Raw genomic sequence first — 16,268 nt, forward strand, 5'->3', positions numbered from 1 at the left:
CTGTCGCAAGGAAAGCCTTTTCAACTGCCTCCATCAGTGGCCACAGTGATAACGGATGCATCCACTCTCGGGTGGGGTGCTCATCTGGGAGACCTGGAGGTCAAAGGTCTTTGGTCTCCGGAAGAAAGGTTGTTTCACATCAACCTTCTGGAATTGAGGGCGATACGTTTGGCGCTCAAGGCCTTCCTCCCTTCCCTTCGCGGTCGTTCGGTTCAGGTCCTAACGGCCAACACGACTGCGATGTGGTACATCAACAAGCAGGGAGGAGTAGGGTCGCAGTGTCTCTGCAGAGAGGCTCTGCGTCTCTGGTCCTGGGTTCAGGACCATCAGATTTGTCTGGTGGCAAATCATTTGGCCGGAGTTCTGAACGTGCGTGCAGACAGTCTGTCGGCAGTTCTCTGCCGACCACGAGTGGAGGCTTCACCCGGAGGTTGTTCACGACATCTTTCAGTTGTGGGGGACTCCTCGGGTGGATCTATTTGCCACTCGCGAGAATGCTCACTGCCTTTCATTCTGCAGTCTCCAGTATCCGATGCAAGGAGCATTGGGGGACGCGTTTCAGTTGGGTTGGGGAGATCAACTCCTTTACGCGTTTCCTCCCATACCTTTGATTCCTCGGGTTCTGAGGAAGATTCGTCAAGACCGGGCCCAAGTCATATTGGTTGCTCCGGATTGGCCAAGAAGGGTGTGGTATTCGGACCTACTCCACCTCTCCTCTCACCCGCCGCTCCGTCTCCCTCACAGGGCAGACCTCCTCTCTCAGATGGAGGGGCAGGTTCTACACCCCCACCTCCAGACATTACACCTTCATGCCTGGAGATTGAATGGGGCAACTTGAGTTCTTTTTCTCTCCCTCACGAGGTGGTGGATGTCATTCTCTCTGCCAGGCGTGACACCACTAAGTCCATTTACTCCTATAGGTGGTCAAAATTTGTTTCTTGGTGCAGGGAGAGGGATATTGACCCTTTGAAGGCTCATTTGTCTAATATTTTACAATGTGCCCTTTATCTGGCACAGCAAGGTTTGGCTGTGGCCACGGTCAAGGGTTATTTTTCGGCCTTATCGGCGTTTCTTTGTTTGCCGGATCAGCCTTCTCTCTTTAAATCTCCGGTGGTTTTGAGATTCTTGAGGGGTCTCATGAATGTTTCCTCCTACTCCTTTTGTTGTTCCTCATTGGGATTTGAATCTTGTGCTGACCTTTTTAATGGGTTCTCCCTTCGAACCCTTGCACAAGTGTCCATTGAGGCTTCTCTCTTTTAAAACTATCTTCCTCGTTGCAATCACCTCGGCAAGGAGGGTAAGTGAGCTTCAAGCTCTAAGTTCCAAACCCCCATTCCTGACCGTTCATGCTGAAAGGATGGTTCTTAGGACCAGGGCTGCTTTTCTGCCTAAGGTGGTGACTCCTTTCCATCTTGGGCAGTCCATTACCCTTCCTACCTTCTATCCTCCCCCTCACCCATCTAAGGAGGAAGAGAGGCTGCATCGCCTGGACCCTAAGAGGGCGGTGTCTTTCTATCTGGACAGGACTAAGGACTTCCGGATGGACGACCAGCTGTTGTTGGCTTTGCTGGCTGCAAGAAGGGCAGAGCGGTGCACAAGCGCACTCTTTCCAGGTGGATAATCCTGTGCATCAAGATCTGCTACTCTCTTGCGGATAAGGACCCTCCTGAGGGTATTAGAGCTCATTCAACTAGAGCAAAGTCTGCAACATCTGCTTTGTCTAGGGGTGTACCTGTTGAGGATATTTGCAGGGCCGCGACTTGGGCCTCCCTCCACACTTTCGCGAAGCATTACTGCTTGGATACCGAGGTGAGGAGGGATGGCCACTTCGCGCGCTCTGTCCTCCAAGACTTCCTGGTGTAGCAGAGTGGGCACCCTCCTCCGGGAGTGGGGACTGCTGTGGAAATCTATTCACAAGGTGAGGAATCCACACGGCAGATGTAGCTATCAGAAGAACAAGTTACTTACCTTCGGTAACGCTTTTTCTGGTAGATACTATATCTGCCTGTGGATTCCTCACTGACCCACCCGCCTCCCCGTTGTCCACTCTGCTATACCTGGTCTTTCTGTATATATGGTTTATACTATTGTATTGATTTAGTTCTATATGTACTGTGTACATTGTATATTTGCATGTTTGCTATCGTTGGTCCGTCCGTGTGCCTCGAAGGCACGGAAAAAAGGGCGGAACTGACGTCATCACGCCGGCGTGGGCCTGATATGGGGTCGGTGACGTCAGTGGGAGTCACGCGCGATGCCGTGCTCCTGTGACGTCGCCCACGTCGGCGTGCTACGAAGAAAATTTCCGAACGTTGCTGACGCAAGGGGGATATTCACAAGGTGAGGAATCCACAGGCAGATATAGTATCTACCAGAAAAAGCGTTACCGAAGGTAAGTAACTTGCTCTTTGTGAACTGACTTGGGTGTGCAACCCATTTTTTCCCTCATCGGGAAAAGTTGTGGAATGAATATATATATATATATATATATATATATATATATATATATATATATATATATATATATATATATATATACACACATACATACATATCCTACTCAACATTCATAACTTTGCTTGCTATTTGTTGCTAATGTAAGTTTTTGTACAGCGCTGAGGTTTTATTATACTGTTCTACTAAACAGGTTGTTGGATACATCTAGGCATCTTTTTAAGCCTTTGCAGAAATTGAAAGAGTATCTACATGATTACTAATGTCACTGTTATATTTCAGTAACTTAGGGGGTTATGATGTACATGTCTCCCCTAATACTGGATAAGAAAATAAGTTACTTTCCTATAACTGCGGTTAACCAGAATTAGTATCTCTCATAGATTCATATACAACAAACCCTCCTCCCAGGAAAGGTAGTTCTCTGTAATTGTTGGGATTCTTACTTCCCACTTGTGCTTAGAAAAGAGAGAGTCTGCCTCTGCTGAGAGTGTTCTAGAGGGTGCTGATTGGCTGGATTCCAACATTAGGTCATTTTTAGGTTTCTCGCAGCGAGAGACCTCTTGAGGGGGGTTTCAAAACCGACCTAGGAATCGCACACGCTTATGCGCGTGCTTTTCCTTTCGGTCCACATTATTGGCATTTGCGTGCGTCTTTTTATAAAAGACAGAACTCAATTGGCCAAAGGCGGGCGCATTGCTCCGCCCATGGCCTATTGGTATCTATTACACGCACCGGCAGTCATGTGGTTTCAATTATCGTGCTCAGACACGGGCACGATAATTGAAACCACACGACTCGCTGTGGTGCGAGCGCACCACTCACGGGCTTCTTTTTTGGATCCATTTCACAGGGAAGCAACTAAATGAAAGAATCGCTGACGTCTTGTGTGCTTCTTGTTTTTAGTTTCTTTAATAAAGCCCTTGCAACCTTCTTGCTGGTGCTTCAGTGAGCTAATCAGGGAAATTACTTGTAATAAAATGGTTGCTTTGCTCCCATTGTTGCTTCCGCCCACCCACCACCCTCCGGCACAAAGGCAGGCTAAGCAGAAACATATTAAAGGTGAGCAGCGGGTGTTTAATATAGGTGGCTGCAGTGTAAACTTTAAAAAAACACCCTTAATTGTTGCTTTGCTCCCGTCTCACCACCCTCCAACACAGATGCAGCCTCCGTACAAGCTTAGGAGAGCGAGCAGCGGGTGTTTAATATTTATGGCTGCACTTCGGAGCTCAGTGTGGTGACTATAAAAAAAGAAAGTTGCATTTTTTTTTTAATGGATTTTCTCCCGTATTTGCTTCTGTCCTCCCATCACTCTCCACTGCAAAAGCAGATTTTTCTTTAAACATGGGGCGTCCCCGTCACTGCTTTTGCCCTCCAACACAAATGTGTTTGGTACACTGCCCGCCCAAATAGGTGCCTGGTACACAGCACCCCCCAGCTCCCTCTGTGCGGATCCCTGGTACACATCAGCCCCCCTCACCCTCTTGTGGGTGCCTGTTACATGGAAGGGTCCTTCCTCTATGACTAGCATCCGGTACTTAGCAGCCCCTTCCTTGTCGGGTACACAGCACCCCCAAACGCACGTGCTCCGTGCCTGGTACACAACAGTGTCCCTCAACAAATACTGACTCTGAACATGTTCACTCCTTTCTCTTCCCTTGTCCGCTCCTCTTCCCACCCCCTCTCAATCCCTTCCTTTTCTCACTCCCCCTCTCTTCAACCCCCTCTCTCTCCTAACTTTTAATACTCACTTTCCACTTAATTTTATCTCTCTGTTTCTTTGCCCCCTTAGTCCTGTTGAATGCATTATCATACTGTAACTCTTTTTTGCTTAGTTGTTAATTTTATCTCATTATGTTCACCATCCTTGTAAAGCGCTCTGATACTCTTGGGCCCAGTAGCGCTATATAAAACCTTTGAAATAAAATAAATAAAAATAAATAAATAACATCGGGTACACAGCAGCCCTGTCTGTGCCGCCCCTTTTCCGGGTGCCAGGTACACAGCAGCTCCTGTGATGTGATGTGATGTGATTTGGTACTTGTATAGCGCGCTACCACTCCGAGGAGCATCTTAGCGCTGAGACTCCCTATATCAAGCAGATGACAATAGCTAGACAGTCCGAGAGCTGGAAAAGGATCATATTGGGGTTTTGCATACTGTGTCTGGCAGTGAGTAGATCCATGTTTTTAGTTGTTTCCTAAAACTTGATTCTGTATTGGCTACACGGAGATGTTGGGGTAATTTGTTCCATGCTTTTGCGCCAATAACAGAAAGGGATTTACCTCCCTTGGTCGTCAGCCTAAAATTGGGGATGATAAGCAGATTTGCTGTGGATGATCTGAGTTCACGTGTCGGATGGTATTGTTTGAAGTATTTCTGTAAGTAGACTGGGCCTTGATGATGAAAGGCCTTAAGGGAAATTGTCAAAACCTTGAACAGAATGCGTTTTTGTATCGGGAGCCAGTGCAGCGCATCTAGAGCGGCAGAGTCTGAGGATGTTCTTGCCCAACCTAAGACTAGCCTGGCCGCAGCATGCTGGACCATCTGAAGTCTGAGCAGGGCAGATCTGTTCAGCCCTGCATACAGGCTGTTGCAGTAGTCCAATCTTGATGTTATCAATGCTACTGCAACCGTCCGTCTGGTACTCAGAGGGAGCAGCTTAAAGAATTTTCTCAGACCTCTGATGATGTTAAAGCAGTTTCCGGCTACTTCTCTAGTTTGTTGGTTGAAGGACAGAGTGTTGTCGAATTTAACCCCCAGATTTCTAACTGCATTGATGGTATTGGGTGGGGCCTCTGCCTCCTTAGGCCTCCAGGACTGAGGAGAGAAGCAGTTATTAGGACCAAAAGGCACAATTTCTGTTTTAGCAGAATTACATTTTAAATGGGTGCTGGTCATCCATGAAAATACTGCTGAAAGACATTCTTTCAGAGTTACTTCAGCATTCGAAGCATTTTTGTCCAGAGTTAGTACCAACTGAGTGTTGTCGGCATATGCTATCGAGTCAATGCCAGACGGGGAGATAAGTTTGATCAGGGGAACCATATAAAGATTAAACAATGTGGGGCTCAAACTTGAGCCCTGCGGGACCCCTGTTGTCAGAATTTTCTCCTCAGAGCGGAATTGGCCCAGCATGGTGACCTGACGCCTATGTGCCAAAAAACTTCTGAACCATTCGAGAACGGTTCCTGCTATGCCCGCATTAGCTAGGCGATGTAAAAGGATAGCGTGGGACACCGTATCAAATGCTGCGGAGAGATCTAATAGGATCAGGACAGCCTTCTTGCCTGATCCAATGCAGCTCGAATGGTTTCAGTAGTGAAAAGAAGTGCTGATTCGGTAGAGTGGTGTGCCCTGAAACCAGCTTGGCAGGGATGGAGGATTTCATTTTCCTCCAAAAAGGTAATCAGTTGTTTATTGACACAGGATTCGGTCAGTTTGCATAGAATTGGGAGAAGCGAGATTGGGCGTAGATTTGTAGGAGTAGCCGGATCCTTGACAGCTTTCTTTTGCAGGGGTCTAACTGCTGCCACCTTCCATCGTGAAGGGATCTCGCCAGATGCGAGGGAGGCATTAATAATGGAATTTATTTCAGGGTTGACTTCTCCTACTATTGCTTTCAGCAACGTTGGGGGACAGGGATCAAAAGGAGACCCTGATTTCATCGCGGATTTCGCCTTATGCTTATCTTCCAGGCTAATGGGGGGTCAAAGGTTTCCCAGCAGGGTTTATGAATGCTTAAATTTGACTTGACCTCTGATTCCTCTGACTTAAACGATGGAAAGTCTTTTGTGATAGTATCTATTTTCTGGGTAAAATACTCAGCTATCTTCTCACATAGGTTCTGTGAGGGTGGGATCTCTTGTGTCAGTGCCTTAGGGTTTCTGAAACTATTCACAATTTCAAATATTTCTTTTTGTTTGTTACCTGACGCTTCAATTTGTTCCGTATAATACTTGGCTTTGGCATTTTTGATCGTAGCATGATATTGTCTCCGCCCCGTCTTATATGCTCTTTTTTCCTCCTGCTCATAGTGGCGTCGCCACTTTCGCTCTAAAATGTTAACATTGACCAGCATTTCTTTTAGAGGACCTGAGAAACAAGGTGCAGAGTACTTCTCTTTGTTGGATTTAGATCCTGTCCCTGCGGTTGTCATCTTATTTCCTATTTCAGCCATCCAGTCCTCAAATTTCTGATTGTCAATGTGGATATTTCCTGACAGATTAGGTTTGCTATCCTTTGCCCAATTGTAAAGGTCGGGGTTTTCAATGATTTTGCCCCAGCAAGGTACAGGTTTATCCTTTAGGTATTTATCCTTCTTCTTTTTCTCAGTTTCCTTAGTGATAAAACTAAATTCAATACATGTGTGGTCCGTCCATGTTTGTTGAACCGGGGATTAAACATTCATCGCCTCTATATTAGTGCTGATGCAGTCGAGTATATGGCCTGCCAAGTAAGTAGGTTCCGAGATATGCATCATCAGTCCCAGAACCTGCATGATTTCTTTAGCACCTTGGCTGCTAGAGGTTTTCCCCTCCTGTGCTGTTACTTCAGATTCCCCATTGTTCATGACGAGCTCAGCTCGTCATAAGCACACGACCAGTGTGACTCATGACGAGCTGAGCTCGTCATGAACAGCGAAGGGGTTAAAGGTGGAGGCATGTTTATCGTTGAGATCGTCCATATGAAGGTTTAAATCTCCTAGTATGGTGAAATTAGCGAACCTGAGAGTCTGGCTGCTAAGTACCTCCCCTATAGTTTCTAGGAATTGCTTGGCATGTCCTGGAGGGCGGTATAGTAATGCACCAGCAAAGGAAAAGGAGTCGCCTATTTTAATGGTATGCTGACAGTGTTTGGAATGTTTATTTAGAGATAATAACTCCTCTCTTGACCAGGTGAAAGCTGGGGTATAGTATTTAACCCTGAGCCCGTCCTTAGCGCGGACGGGCGCAGACGGGCAGGACTTAAGCTTGACTTCGGCGCGCCTATGGCGCGCCCGCTGATCGCGTCCGCTGCGCGGAGGTATGGCCATCTATTTTTATACTAGGTCCTCGAGCGCTAGAGCGCTGGTACTGGGTCTACCCCCAAGATGGCCGCCGGTTTTCTGCTCGACAATAACACCCCACCACTCAGTTCCTAACTCGTTTGAGTGCGTGGCGTCAGAAAGAGCAGAAGCACGTATGGGCATAGCTTTTAAAAATTAAACTAATGCGGCGCAAACATGTGCCTGGTACATGGCAGTTGTTTCCCCTCTATGTCGGGTGACTTTACACAGCAAATAACCCATTTGCACCTGCTCCTAGCAGGCGCGCAACACCCATTGGGCTCACAGGGATTCAGCCATACTTCCCCCGCACCTCCCCCCCCCCTTTGTGTGCCAGCCCAGGCGGAGACAGCTTTGCGGGCTGGCAAGCATCAAATTGCAGCCGCACCCGAGTACTTAACAGGTCTTTAAAAGATCATGTACTTGTAAATGAGGCTTCTGTTGTGTGTTCACCCCTTCTTACAGCCTCTCTGTCCGTGGTGGAAGAATTAGCTCCGCCCCGAAATATTTTCCAGCCTCTCCGCTCAACCCCCCCCCCCCCAATTTGGCTCTAGTTGCCCGCCTGGCCCCTAGTATATACTAATATTCCCCTATGATTGGCGGGTACCCAGCAGACCCCTACCCCATTGAGCTGACCGGTAGAAAGGCGGTAATTAAAGTCTTTGTCCCAACTGCCGCTGCGGGCTTTGCTTGTGCCTCCGACACCCCACACCAAACCGAGGACGGGGTAAATGATAAGAAAAGTGAGGAAGAAAAGGTTCCTCTGCCTGGTGAGGACGGGACACATCCCAGCACGAGGGTCACTGGCTGACCGGTCCTACCTAGGCGCTGCTGGTCTAGTTCTGGCCTGGTTCCACTTTCGCTTCCAGTGGGGCTGATCCCGGCGCTAGTTGCATACACTTTCCCTTGAGCTCACGTTATTAAACAGATGAGTTACAGGAAGTCCGCACTTAAAGACATTTGTTGAAGATCACAGATGCCCGAGACAAAGGCGGTATTATGATCCATTTTTCTGTGCAGTGACAACGCAGAAGGCATCTGTGTGCTTCTGTTTGGCGTCTTGTGCGGCTACATTAACACAAAATATCTTTGAGTGAATGCATGTGTGTTGCTAACAGTTGAGCTTGATGACACGGCATTTATTTCACTGTTTCCGAGCTCTGTCTTCAGCGAAACATGCATTAACTTGCAGATATTTTGAGTCAAGGTGCTCGCACACGGCGCCGAAATTAAACCATAGATATCTACTAGGGGTCAGGGATCATAAAACGGCATCATGATAGCGCCTAGGTGGGACTTGCTGAACGATAAAAGTTGAGAGAGCAGCAAACTGTCATGAGCCCTGATGCAAGCAAGGCCTTAACCCCGTCTGCGTTTTGAATATTAGAATGCGGCCACAATGTGGGTGCATAGCCCCTAACACAACTGCGCCCGGTACCGCTGCACCTGCTGCACAGTAGATAGCTGCGTCCCTTTGCACGTGCCGAGCAGGCTCACGCTTAAATAGCACTATATTACTAGTTAAGCGCTGTACCCCAGATCCGTACGCAATATAGCGCCCCTCCTAGGCTGGTACCCGGGCAGGGCTCCGTGCCTCCACCCGCTCTGTCACACTGGAAACGCATTGTGTTCATCCTGTGCTAGCAGCGCGCTGGGGGCTCTTCCTAACTCAGGGTGGCTTTTACTTGAAACACGAGGAGTGTTTTTTCATGTTCCTTTTCAGGGGTCTCTGTCCAGGACCTGTGCTTTTTGACTCACATTAAAGGATATTTGTGCGGCTTAGAAAGACCTGAAATAATAATTCCACTTGTACAATCGCAGTTTTCCAATGAGGCCCACTACGCATTTGAAACCCGCACCCCATAAGGTATTTACGTGTGTTTTATCCATACAACCTGATGCTCTTGCTGAATTGGTATTGCCAATTTTAGGGGGCCACATGCAGCGTTTGTGGGAAATAATTGGAAATGACCAAATGTGAATTCGTCAGACATCAGTCTGGAGATGTATTCGATGTATTTATGTCTGACGGGCCTCCTCCTTTCATAAATAACTGCTGGTCCTCCTTAGAGGCTATGCTCCTCCTTTCGACAGTGCACCCGGGGCGTAAAAGCTTCATATTGGAGGAGTAAGGTTGGAGACTGCTCTGCTGCCTGGGTAAGTGCTGCCCTCTGTTCGTGTAGGGAGGCCCCCTCCTCGTTTCATCAGCGCCTAGCCACTGCCTGCGGCTCGTTTCCTCTCCTCTCAGAGGCTCTGTTTTCCCCAGTGTTCCACAATGATGTTGAGTGTCTTCCTTTTGTGTTAATGTCTGCTGTTTCTCCCCTTTGCTCTTGTAACTAAGCATCCTTTCTTTGCGTTTCAGCCTGTATCCCCTTTTCCTGTGTTTCATCCTGTCTCTAATATTTTCCTTGTGCTTCAGCCTTTGTCTCTCTTTCCCTTGGGCTTCAGCCTGTATCCAGAATCAGAAGTTTTATTTGCATAATTAATTAAAATTATTACAAAATGTACATGATAAAAATTACAATACAAAGTTTAAAAAAAAACTGCAATTGTGTCTTGCTGTCGCTGTTTTGTTAGAGCCGGTGCATATTAGGTCTTTGGATTAACACCTTAGCAGCTATGGAACGTCCAGCTCCAGTGCTGAACGTTCCATTGCGCAGGTGCAGTTGGAACGTCCGACGGCAGCACTCCAGAGGTAGTGGTGCCGTCGGCCGTTGGACTAGGCGCAGCACTTATGAGGCTAAAAGGGTCCCTGATGGCCCGCCAGTTGGCTCATCCTCCTGTTCAATTGATTCAAAGGCTTTTTTTGCTATAGCCAAAAATTTGACCCCTCGGCAAGCCAGGATTATAGAGGATCCTCCAAGCCAGCTTGTAACTGCGTGTCTGCTGGAAGGAATTTTTAACTCGTTGAAGATAGGTTTCAATAAAAGTCGTCTCTGACTTATCAGGGCCGGACATGTGCAAAAAAGGTGTACAAGTGATTCCATTTTATACCCACAGAGGCGGCATTTTTCCGTCTGGTCAGACTGTTTCCAGGACGGTTGCAGGTCCTTTGTCGCGTGCATCCCCATCCGATAGGCTAGAAGTTCTTTTTTTAGGTGACCACTGAAGTGTGTTACTAAATATGCAAGTGGTTTTAAGGTTTTAAAAGAGTTCATAATGGTCCAGCTGTGCCGACGTTTTGCCAATAGATCTTTATCCTTCAAAAAGGATTTCCTTTTTGCTGCCGCATTGGCTTGTTTGCTTAGGGTAGCTTTATCTGTCCCCGATTCCCAGGCTGGTTCCAGCTCCAACTTTTCCACACAGAGTTTCAGGTACTTTCCCCAAGTGTTCGGTGTATTGGTTTCCCCCTGTTTTTTTAATTTCCTCCCAACTCAGCCAGTCAAGTGAATCAGAGTCCGCTGCTCGAAGTTTGCAACAGAGTTTCACGAAGCCGCTCATGCTCCGGAACATCTGGTTTAGCAGGCCGAGTTCTAGCCTAACTTGGGAGGCTGAGCCCGATTTAGGCAGATTGAAAACCGCTTTATAGATTTTTATCTGTAGAGCGTTTAAAAGATCAACCTCCTTGCCACACCACGTAACTAGCCCGTAATTTAGGGTGGGCATAATTTGTGCTGCCATTACTTTTAATAAGTGGTTATGATTTGGACAATCCATTTTGTTTTTAAAGAGCGGTGTGCGAAGATTAAGGATTCTGCTTTTGCTTTTAATGCGGTTCTGTGATCCTTTTGGCTTTCACCTTTTGTTAGTGTTAATCAGTGCTTTAAATGGGCCGGTACTCACCGGTACGGAGTACCGGCACTTCTTAGAAATATTATTCTGAGTACCGGCACTTCTCTACTTCCGAGGAGAGTACCGGTACTCATGAAAAGTAGGCTCCTTGGCTGTGCTGATGAGCAGGAGTGAAACGTGTCTCTGGCAGCCAAGGCGCCGCTTCTGTAGCCCCGAACTGAGCCCCAGCTGAGCTATTCAGCAGGGCTCTTTTGAATAATGTTTGGTGCTCACCATCACGCGGTGCTTGACAGAGCATGGTCCGTTTAGGCCCTGTGCTGTCGATCACATTCACACTATGAAGAGAAGGTGAAGAGAAAACATGGCTTTTATCACATCGAGTCTTCTGTGCGTCTGCTATGTTTGTGTGTTTGCGTGCATTTGTATGCCTGTTTTTGTAAGGAAAAAAAAGAGAAAAAGAGGGAGAATCAAGACGCTCCCAGGAGGTATTTTAAAGAAAATGGGTGGCACCTTGTGTGTACATATCTGCTCGGCGACAAAGATTCATGAATAACGTAAAAGGGAGAGTTGGTGGGTGGCTGGGTGAGTGAGTGAGTGGATGAATGGATGAGTGAGCAAGGGTGGATGGATAGATGGATGAATAGATTAATGCATGAGTAAAAGCATGCGTGGGTGAAAGATGGTGGATGATTGGCTAAAAGAGCAGATGATGGATGGATAAGTGAAAGATTGGATGGATGAATTAAAGGTAGGAATGATGGATGAGTGAAAGGAGGGATTGGAATAAAAGGGTGGATGGAATAAAAGAGTAAAAGGGTTGATGGATGAGCGAAAGGATTGATGGATGAGGGAAAGTGTGGATAAAGAGATGGATGAGTGAAAGGATGAATGGATTTGTTTGGAGATGGATGGATAGGTTTGGATATGAAGGGTGGATAGACAGAGTGGTGAAAAACTGAATGAGGATGAAAGACTGAATAGACGATAGAATGTAAAGGTTAAATGGTTGACATCAGCAGGTAAATGGTATGATGAAATGATGAATGGATAGATCGATGGATGAGACAAGAATTTTTTTCTGGGGAAGGGTCATGATTGTTTGCTTCATTTGCTTGGTGCCATCAGAGCTTTTGTTCGAAGTGGGGGTATGTTCAGTTTCTTCCTACTTGCGTGCTCAAAAAAATATAGTATTGTGACAAACAGCAATTAACAGTATGACATTAAGAAGGTGCCACTATTGCAAAAAAAAAAGAAAATGTTAACATATCACATTTCTCTTTCTTTTTGTGTAATGAGATAACCTGCTTTGTTTGTATAAACACATTTCTCATGTGTTTTGGTATGTGCCGCATCTAATATAGAAGTCGTTAAGTATCATCATGTCTTGCCCTTAGCCCCGCCCCTAGCCCCGCCCCCTCACTACACCTCTAGCTCATTATTAATGAGTACCTGCACTTATTTTTTGCCATTTAAAGCACTGGTGTTATTCCCAAGTACTTGTAATACTCTTGTTCTTTCACTATTACCCCTTGGCCCGTCCATTTGTACTTTCGTTTTTTCTGATCCACGAGCCGAACCACTTTGGTTTTTTCTTAGTTTAGTTCGAGGCTTTCTCGTTCTAAATACGATGTTAGTTTGTTGATGGCCCTTTGTAGGCCGATTGGTGTTTGATTCAACAAAACTATATCGTCTGCATATTGTAAGAAGTGTATTGATTTGTTTGCCAGAGAAGGAGGGTGACTATCTACTGAGACGATCTCGCTTGAGAGATCAGAGAGAAAAAGATTGAAGAGGGTGGGAGCTAATACGCAGCCTTTTTTTAAGCCTTGGTGCGTTTGAATGCTCCTAGTTGTGCTGCCTCAATTACCTAATTTCAATCTTACATGGGTGTGATGATGAAGGGCTTTGATGGCTGTTAAAAGTTGGTGTGGCAATCTCCAGGTCTCTAATTTACTCCACAAGCGCTCTCTGTTCACCCGGTCAAAGGCAGATTTAATGTCTATGAAACAGGCATACAAACGAGTGCCTTTCGCTACCGCGGTGTCCCTTAGGATAGACAGACAAGTTAGGTTAGTTATTGTTCCCATTCCTTTCCTGAATCCTGTTTGGAATAATGGCATGATCCTTGTTTCTGTTATCCACGCTTGTAGGTAAAGTAAAAGGCAGGAGGCATAGAGTTTAGCTTCAACGTCTATTAATGATATCAGTCTATAGTTTTTGGGGTTACAGTGGTCGCCGTGCTTAGAAATGGGATGGATAACACTACCATTCCAGGATGCTGGTAAGTCTGGTTGTCTGTCGATTTGATTGAACAGTGGCATTAGGGTCTCTGACCACAGATCTGGATCATGTTTAAAAATTGCGTTCGCTAGGCCATTTGGGCCTGCTGTGCCCTCTGACTTTAATCCTAAAACGATTTTACGTAATTCCTTTATGGAGGTACTGTCTTCTGGCTCCTTCTGCCCGTTCGATAGACTTTCATGTTCAGGATCCCTGTGCACCTTGCTATTTGCTCTTTTTAAATTTTCCGAATTATCTTTAGCTGCCCATGAACCGTTTGCATGCCCTTGATCTGTTTTGCTGTATAAAGCTTGTACATGTCTAGTCCAGGTATCAGCTCTGACCCCGGCTTCTTGTTGGAGTTTTACCCCTTGATTTAAATCATTTATTATACCCCAGAAGTCTCGGCTTTTTTGGTGTTTGTCCGCTATTAACAGTTTGTTCTAGGTGGTTTCTTTGTATTTGTACTTAGCGGCCCTCAGTGCCTTCCTGTAGATACTCCTGGCACCCCTTAGTTTGGATTTATTTACCACTGGCCCTGATGTTTTTTTGGCTTGCCAGTGTTCGAACCTCCTTTGCAACCATTCTTTTTTTAGCTCTTAACTCAGTGTCAAACCATGGCTCCTTCTTGATGTTACATTTGCTACGGGTCCCTGGTCTTGCTGGGAATTTATCCTGCAAGACCTGAATCATTTGCTCCCAGTTGGGTACTCGTTTCTCTTCCTTTTGAGTTCCAAGTTTTGCCAAATGGGTTTTTACTAGGTGCGTAATTTTACCCAGTCCTTCTACGCGCCATTTTAATTTCCTCAAGTTGAAATTTGAAGCGTGGAGCAGAAGGGAGGCCGTTGTTGGCGCCGTACTTGGTACAATGTTCAGCCTTATTAGTTGTGGAAAATGATCGCTTTCTGCCCGCTGTTCTATGTAAAAGGATTAGATACGGGGAAGTAACTTGTCACTTACTGTTGAATAGTCAATTATTGAGTGCGCCCTGCCACTCAAATATGTGACGGCTTCCGGCCTATCACCCTTGTTGTTGCCATTCAGGATTGATAATCCATGTTCAGTTAGACTGGAGGCTAACTTTTTTCCGATACAGTCAGTGGGCTTCTTCACCTTCGCTTTATTGTGGTCAATGAGCACGTTGTTAAAATCTCCTGAGATAACCAACGGGTGCAGTAGGTAGGTCCTTTGCATTGCCTTAATAAGTGACACAAGAATCGCATACTTTTCTTTTTGAGATTTTTTTATCTGGATGAATGTAGACGTTAAATAATATTTGCCACGGTGTTGTCCCCTGCGTCGGAGTTTCGAAGATTCTGATCACTTGGGCCCACTTTAGGCCCACGTCTATCTCCTCTGAACACCAGTTGTATTTGTGGGTTATATATATCGATAATTCGCCCGGGGGTGTCCATGCTTGGAGAAGCTTTCCGCATGTATATGGTGTCCCTTAAAACCTGGAATTGGTGAGGGTTGTAATATCCATGTCTCCTGGGTCATGATTATGTCGTGTTGTAGGAAGAATGCTAGGGTTTCGTTATCATGGGCCATTTCTCAAAATCCATGCTCGTTCCACGAACAGATTGAAACTATTGATTTCTTCGTTAGATTTTGAGGGGGCATCTCATTCCGTAAGGTTACTAAGGGATTTGGGGCTGGGTTAGGTAGTTTATTTGCTCAGGACATTAAGTACCCAAGACCAGTCCGTTCTGTGTGCGTGGTGAGGACCGATTGTTTGTTGAGGGTGACTTGTTCTTAGTGGCTCTGGTGTGGATGCTCGGGCACCGCGTAGACAGGAGGCTTGTTGACTTGTTCTCTCCTGCCCTTTGTTTTGCTCATGAGTGTTAATTTCTAAAGGGTAGGGGTACCTCGGGCATTTATGTCGTATTATAGATATACCCCATAATTCGAATTGTTGTCTTGCGAGGTAAATCCTTTCTACCAGGTCCCTTGAGGTCCAAGTTGTGACTGTTTCTTCAATTGCCACATTGTTTACATTTTGCCTGAATTCAACAGAGTAGAGGTCCTGGGAAGTAATTTCTTTTAGGCCCATTGTTTCCTTGAATAATTTTAATAAGTTCCCTCGATTCAAGATATCTTGGGGCCCCCTTGTAGGATATTCTGGGATAAAGGTAAGTTTTAAGTCAAATAGTTCTTGAACGTTGCTTGGCTCCTTTTGAATTGGGCCAGCATTGCACAATGGCAGGTTGTGAGGTTGGATACTTTCGCACGCAAATTGATTCTTTTTATGTTCTTGCTCATTCTGTACTGACTCAGATCTATTTACGTTTTTCTGGGTTATTACTGCGTTGGTTAGCTTCGTGGGGGCCATACTTTGCTCCTTTCGAATTAGCGAACATTTACGTTCCTTTTCCAAGACAGTGATTCGCATTGGGGTTGACACGATTTTAGTTTCTCGTGCTGCTGCTGCTCCAATTGCCTCATACAGTTTTCCTCCAACTGTTGTAGATATTTGTTGTTCAGTTATGTGTTTTATACCAGAGTTGGAGTCCTCTTTGTGAGTACGTTTTATGTCCAAGGTTATTTTCTCCGGGGCTGACAGCGACTCGGTTTCCTCCCTCCCTCCTGGAACGTCCATTTGTATGGGTTTACTTTTTTCTCTTTCCCGCTTTTTTGCTAATGATTGCTGGGACGGTCTAATTTCCATTTGGCTGATGGCGCCTAAGGATGGGGATGACGTTAGGTTGGCTCCAGTCCTGGGGTCCTCGCCCCTTAGTGAGTTTGATATATTTGA

General features: G+C 46.0%; 1 protein-coding gene and 1 pseudogene across 11 annotated transcripts in view; one reads left to right on the forward strand and one right to left on the reverse strand.

The window, feature by feature from the left end:
- MAP2K4 (mitogen-activated protein kinase kinase 4) overlaps positions 1 to 16,268 on the forward strand; it is a 767,786-nt gene that overhangs the window by 378,749 nt on the left and 372,769 nt on the right. The window lies entirely within an intron of this gene.
- On the reverse strand, positions 13,586 to 15,136 carry LOC147701946 (uncharacterized; annotated as a pseudogene).

Source organism: Lissotriton vulgaris, chromosome 7 (genome assembly GCF_964263255.1).
Source record: "Lissotriton vulgaris chromosome 7, aLisVul1.2, whole genome shotgun sequence".
Classification (NCBI taxonomy): Eukaryota; Metazoa; Chordata; class Amphibia; order Caudata; family Salamandridae; genus Lissotriton; species Lissotriton vulgaris.